Source organism: Ailuropoda melanoleuca, chromosome 1 (assembly GCF_002007445.2).
Source record: "Ailuropoda melanoleuca isolate Jingjing chromosome 1, ASM200744v2, whole genome shotgun sequence".
Lineage (NCBI taxonomy): Eukaryota > Metazoa > Chordata > Mammalia > Carnivora > Ursidae > Ailuropoda > Ailuropoda melanoleuca.
Window position 1 is genome coordinate 191,389,770 of NC_048218.1, and position 6,864 is coordinate 191,396,633.

The 6,864-nt window shown below is 41.7% G+C and overlaps 1 pseudogene; it reads left to right on the forward strand.

The window, feature by feature from the left end:
* Positions 1-815: 815 nt before the first annotated feature.
* Positions 816-1,669, forward strand: LOC100479964 (annotated as a pseudogene).
* Positions 1,670-6,864: the final 5,195 nt, after the last annotated feature.

Below are 6,864 nucleotides of genomic sequence, written 5' to 3' on the forward strand. Positions count from 1 at the left end.
TTGAACAGATCTAGAATTTGTAAAGGGGCTGAATCAATAATTCAAAGCTTCCCAACAAAGAAAAGCCCAGGACAAATAGCTTCACTGATTCTACCAAATATTTAAAAGTAGTAAAGCAGGGGCGCCTGGGGGCGCAGTCACTAAGCGTCTGCCTTCGGCTCAGGGCGGGATCCCAGTATCCTGAGACCAAGCCCCGCATCAGGCTCCTCTGCTGGGAGCCTGCTTCTTCCTCTCCCACTCCCCCTGCCTGTGTTCCCTCTCTCGCTGGCTGTCTCTCTATCTGTCGGATAAATAAATAAAAAATCTTTTAAAAAAATAAAGTAGTAAAGCAAATTCTTTCCAAACTGGTGCTGGCATTACGACACACATGTAGACCGAGGGAACAGAAGAGAGAGCCCAGAAGTACACCCACATATTTACGGTCAACTGATCTTCAGTGAGGGTGCCAAGAGGGAAAGGACACAAAAGAGGAAGGACAATGTCTTCAATAAATAACCTTGGGAAAACTGGATCTCCTCACGCAAAAGAAGGAAACTGGACCCTTATCTTACACCACACACAAAAGTCAACTCAAAATGGATTAAAGACAAACCTAAGGCCTGGAGCTGGACCACTCCTAGAAGAAAAGCAGGAAGAGGAGGCCCGAAACAGAACCTCTGTCTGTCTGTCCTGCCCTTAGGTGTCCTGCCCTCAGCTCCTGCACTCCAAACAACCCACCAAGGCCCCAGAGCCTGTCCACCCCAGGAGAAGTGTGACCTTGCATCTGGGTACTCCTGACCTGGGCCAACAGTGCACCTCCCAATAACCCTGGCACAATGGCTCATCTTAAGCAACTGCCTCACACAGTCAATGGGCTGAGTCTAACCACTTGGGGCCGCTCCTCAGGGGGCTACCTGGCCACCACCCACCTCCCCCCCAGGTTGTGTCAGGAGAGGACAACGTTCACCCAGGTGCGACTAGATGTGCTTGAAGCACTGTTTGCTAAGACCTGGTCCCCAGACATCATGCAGAAGAGGTGGTGCTGAAAACCAACTTGCCCAGGGGTCTGGGGCGCAGGTATGGTTTAAGAATCAAAGGGCTAAGTGCCACCATCAAGCAGACAACAGGCAGAGGTCAAAACAAAGTCAGACTTGCCAAAAAGAAGACATCTCCAGCTTAGGAATTGAGTTCACAGAGGGGAACCAGTGGCCAATTAACTCCCTCCCCTAGCACGTCGGTCCCAGCCATTTCCAGCAGCAGGGCTCCTATGTCTATCTGGACTCCAAATTCTGTCTCCCCAGTCAGATCCCTCGTCCGCCTCCTCTTCCTGCATACAGAAGCACTACCCCATGACCCACACTCAGGCTTCAGTTTACAGTCAAGGATACGCTGCTCAGCGTCCTACTTTGGGGCCATGGACTGTGGATCTTATCTGACCCCTATGTGTCACCGGCTTCCTGGACCAGGGAGCACATTCGGCCCCACGGGTCCCAATGCAGTCACCAGCCGTCTCAATGAGTCCTTAGCTTCTCAATCTGCCCAGGGATGTGGAGCCTCAAGGTTGCGTTTTAACTCAACCACTGATCGCTTGGATTTCAAGGACTAAACTGCTTCCTGGAAGCTTAACTTCAATGCTGACTGCTTGGATTATAAAGACCAGGCATCCTCCTGGAAATTCCAGGTTTTGTGAAGACCTGTAGAACCCCATTTTGTAGGTGATGTTTAAATATACGGGGCTGGATGTTCCAGTTCCAGCCACACGTTGGTTCGAAGAGTTAGATGGGATGATGCTGAGACTCACCTTCTGATCGACGTTTCAGGAGTCTCAGAAGGAAGAATGAAGGGCCTTAGAGGCCTTACCAACCAGCAGCCTGAAATGGACAAACCAGTCTACTCGCGATCCTGGCATAGTTGTAGATCACTGGCTTTCCTGACTTGCAAAGTGATCAAAAGCATTCCAGCCACGCGCAACCCAACACCCCCAAACTAAGTTGTGAGGGAAAGGAGGGCGTAGAGGTGTTCCGATGCTTTCTCCAATCTGTGGTTGAATCTTAGGAATGGACAGAGCCTCAAGCTCACTCATGTTTCATGACCAAGTGGTAGCTGGCACTGAACAACTTCTCAGGGCTGTGTGAATTGGGTGACAGATTGTCCTAGATGCACTATTTTAAAAATCGTGTTCTAATGGAGTCCGTATGCAGTTTAAGAGGTAATCAGTGTGTGTTTGACAGAAATGCTGATCTGTGGGTTTTAATCTGTGCTACACTTGAAAACTGTGATCTCTTGTTACTGTATGCAACCTTGAACTCCACCTCTGCAGGGGTTCTTCTGTGATTCAACAGGTTATAATTCTAAGCAAAATTCGGAGCAACTGAGTACTTACCTAAAAAGATTACCTTTGGCTGGAGGTGAGCAAAGAGGACATTAATGCCTCTGTCATGTACTGCGTAAGCCCAGCAGTAAAGAGACAATGGTCAATTGTTCTGACCCTGATGAATTTATAAATTGAGATCACTGTCACGTATGCTTACAGATGTTAACCGGAAAAGTTATACATGCATAAACCCCTATCTTCCTGGATATGGCAGACAGGTACAATTATATTAAAAAGGTTCTAGCACCCACCCCCCACCTCCAAATAGGGGGAAAGCTTCACAACACAGGTCCTGCAACAAAAGCAAAAACAGACAAGTGGGACTCCAAAAACTAAAAAGATTTTGCACAGCAAGGGATACAATCCACAGAGTAGAAAGGAAACCTAGAGAATGGGAGAAAATATGTGCAAACCACATATGGGGTAAGAAGTTAATATCCACATATATAAGGACCTCTACAACTGAAAAGCAAATACAGATTAAGAGAGATAGATAGATAGATAGACATTATTAAAAATGGGCAAAAGACACAGACAGAAATTTCTCCAAAGAAGACATACAAATGGCCAACAGGTATTATAAAAAGATGCTCAGCCTCTAATCATCAGGGAAATGCAAATTAAACCACAATGAGGTATCACCTCACACCTGTTAAAATGGCTATTATCAAAAAAAAAAAAAAGAAAGGAAGGAAAAAACCCCACAGGGGCAGCTGGGTGGCTCACTCAGTGGAGCATGCAACCCTTACCTCGGGGTTGGGAGTTCAAGATCCATGCTGGGTGGAGAGATTACTTTAAAAGAATAAAACAATAAAATGAAATCTTTTTAAAAAAGAACAAAAAAATAACAAGTGGTGGTGAAGATGTGAAAAAACAGGAACCCCTGTTGGGAATCTAAAATGGTTCAGCTACTATGGAGAACAGTAGGGAGGTTCCTTAAAATATTAAAAATAGAACTACCCTATGATCCGGCAATCCCACCTCTGGATATTTATCTAAAACATAGGGTATCAGGATTTCAAAGAGATACGTGCACTTCCACGTTCACTGCAGCATGGTTCACAGCAGCAGAGAGCTGGAAACAATCTAAATGTCCATCAATAGATGAATGAATAAAGAAAATGTGATACATACTTACAATGGAATATTAATTAGCTTTTTAAAAAGGAAGAAATCCTGCCGTAACATGGAAGGACCCTGAGGACATTATGCTGAGTGAAAGGAGCCCATCGCAGAGGGATGAATACTGCATGATGTCCATGTATAAGAAGTATCCCAAAGAGTCAAACTCATAAAAGCTCAAAGAAGAATGAGGGTTACTAGGGGAAATGAGAAGCCGCTGTTCAGTGGGTATAAAGTTTCAGGGGTGCTAGATGGAAATTTCTACCACATTGTGCTTACAGTGAACAATAATGTACTGTACATCCAGAAACTGATAAAGAGGGTAAAAAACATGGACTGCAATTCCATTTATGTCTAGGAATACATTTGTATCTAGTACCTTGTAAAAACATGCATGAGAAGAAGAAACACCAAATTCAGGATGTGACACCTAGCAGAGAGACGGTCAGGCTTGTGGAAGAATGCACATGTTTTAATAACCACGTAACACTTTGATTCTTTAATATTCCTTATGCTTTCTTTGTATGCCTGAAGTAGTCTATGTTTTTTAAAAGTAACTTTAAAAGAAAAGGAACAGCTTGACCCTGTATCAACTGTTCTCTACCTTCCTTTTACCAAAACAAGATGGATGACGGTCATATGAACAACAGATTACCATGGGTGTGCCCACGTTTTAGAAACAAGAACAAATTCTGCAGTAGAAGCAAAGAAAATAGAGCTACAGAGCCCTTTCTTCTTTTATATTCTTTCTTTTTGGGATGTCGCAATCTCAAAAGTATTTACAAGTTTGTAAGTCCTTATAGTGTCCCAGCAGCCATCATATTAAATTGGCTGCTATACGGATAAAATGGAGCATAACTCCTATAGTAATTCTACTTCTGTTTCTCCTGCTCAAGAAATTACCAGATTTCATGCAAGTGAAAATGAGATTATAGGGATAGCTCTGCTTTTGTCAAGTTTCAAACACAGTGGTGCCTTAACTTGAACCAGGGCAGTCTGACCCCGAACTTGGACTAGTTTATTACTAGAAACCACCCCCAGAGAATTCTAAAAGTAGGGTTCGCTATAAGGAGATGCCTACGGTGGTTGTTTTTCTAAACTCAGAACATTTTCCAATACAAAAAGCATTAACAGTGTAATTACTGTTACATAAAAAATGATGTGCAAAGGGACTGCCTTTATTATAAAGGGGTAATTTAAATACAAAACAAACATTCACATGAAATATTCACCCAGTTGAGATAAAACTGAATACTGCCCTAAATTTACTGGAATAATTCCACAATTGCCAACTTCGCTCTTTTTGCTTGGCTTTGATCTTGGTTTCAAATTTTTAAATTTCACTGTATAATGTAATTACTTCCATGTCCCTAGGGTTCATCCACAGAACAATGTTTTTCCTTGTCCACACCCAACCTTCTGAGCTATGTATGACAGCAAAACATCACATAAAAGAATTCAGAAGCATAAACAAAGAAAAAAGTGTATGGAGGGAAAACGGCAGGATGAAAAAATTCAAATTTTTCCAATTTACTAATTGAAAACCAACAGGTTTTGTACATGTCCAAGGCATCAAGCACAAACAATCCAATTTATCTTTAACCAATATTGTTCAGGACCGCTACTGAGAAACTAAAATTCAGCTTCTATCTTTGTTTGATACAAAAGATTTTTAGACACAGCTGCAAAGAAGGAGGGAAACAAAATAAATAAATCAAAATTCTCAGATACAGGCAAAGAAGAAGGGTTGTTGACTGGGAATGGAAATCTGTAATGATGTATGCCAGCAAAAGCTTTCATATCTTAAAATTCAATCCCTTCCTTTTCATCACTGTGTTTTGAGTACCTCCTTCCCGTGACACTGTCAAAACAATCTTTGCCTTTCACATTTTCCCAGCAATCCACTCATTCCAAACTTTTCAACCACATTTTAGAAAGGCATTCAGAGCTCACCTCAGGTTAGCGACAACACAGGAACTCCCTCTTGTGGTACAAAAGGGAACTGCCTGCGTACACAGGCGCTTAAGCCCAAGAAGTTCTTTTTGTATCATTGGAGGAGGTATTTCAATGTCCTCATTTTATAGACAAGGCAACAGCCTGAGGTCCAGCAACTGACTCACTCCCTCGAGGTATTTCAACCAAGAATTTACTTAAAGCAGGATCTGACCACATTGTAAGTCTAAAGTAATAGGTAGAACCTAATTTTAACATGTTTTGATGTGGTTTCAAAGCAACTGTTTACATAGTATCTTTGGTTTAATGTATGTTCATGATCATCTTTAAAAAAACAGAAAAGCAAATAATGGGCAAAATTCTTCATGAGAAAGGAGTTATTTTCCAAATTATTCTTCAATCTTCTCAAAAAGTATAAAATAAGGTATTATTTTGTGTATCATGAATCTACTTCTTTCAAATAAGGACAAGGCAGAAATATGTAGAATTTCTAAATAAACTGTCATCCTTGTTTACATGCCAGTCAATGGACATGAATAAGAATTTATATTCTGTGTTAATGACATGTCAAAAAATTGAATTCTAAATCCCTTTACTATGAATCTTTAACATGAATTAATATGATTAAAAGTACCTCCTTCACAAGGTTGTTTTAAAAGTTAAAAAGAGCTGATACACATAAAGCACTGAGCGGTCTTTTCTCAAATTTACCCATTTTCATCTTCTTTATATGAAAGTAGTATAAAGAGTATACCTTATAAATGATAAAAATACAGAGATGAGAGGAAAAACTAAATTTTTAAATGCGATAGGTTTTCAGGGGCAAGGATTTGCGCACTCTGTAATTACCCTGTTTTCGAGAATGATTCTACCTACAAATGTGAGACAGACTATAGCCCGTGGTACTGCACACACACACAGCCAGCCAAGATCATGTCAGTTTTCTTCCCTCCCCAATCCTTCAGGTGTGTCCTGCCAAAGCTTGACAATGGGTCAGAGCATCATCTTTAAAGTTCAGTCAAGGGGCGCCTGGGTGACGCAGTCGTTAAGCGTCTGCCTTCGGCTCAGGGCGTGATCCTGGCGTTGTGGGATCGAGCCCCACATCAGGCTCCTCTGCTGGGAGCCTGCTTCTTCCTCTCCCACTCCCCATGCTTGTGTTCCCTCTCTCACTGGCTGTCTCTATCTCTGTCAAATAAATAAATAAAATCTTTAAAAAAATAAATTAAAAAAAAATAAAGTTCAGTCAAGTAATGTGGGAACAGCTGCATTCCTCTGACAAAACCTACAAAGTGAATTCTTGTTTTCCCAAATCAACAAGCAAAACAAATACAACCCCTGGGGATCTTGCATTCCTCCCTCAAGGATGGATACCACCACTTGCTGAGATGGTGAAGGGCGAAAGCTGAACTAATCCCTGACTCCTTTTTTCTTCTGTA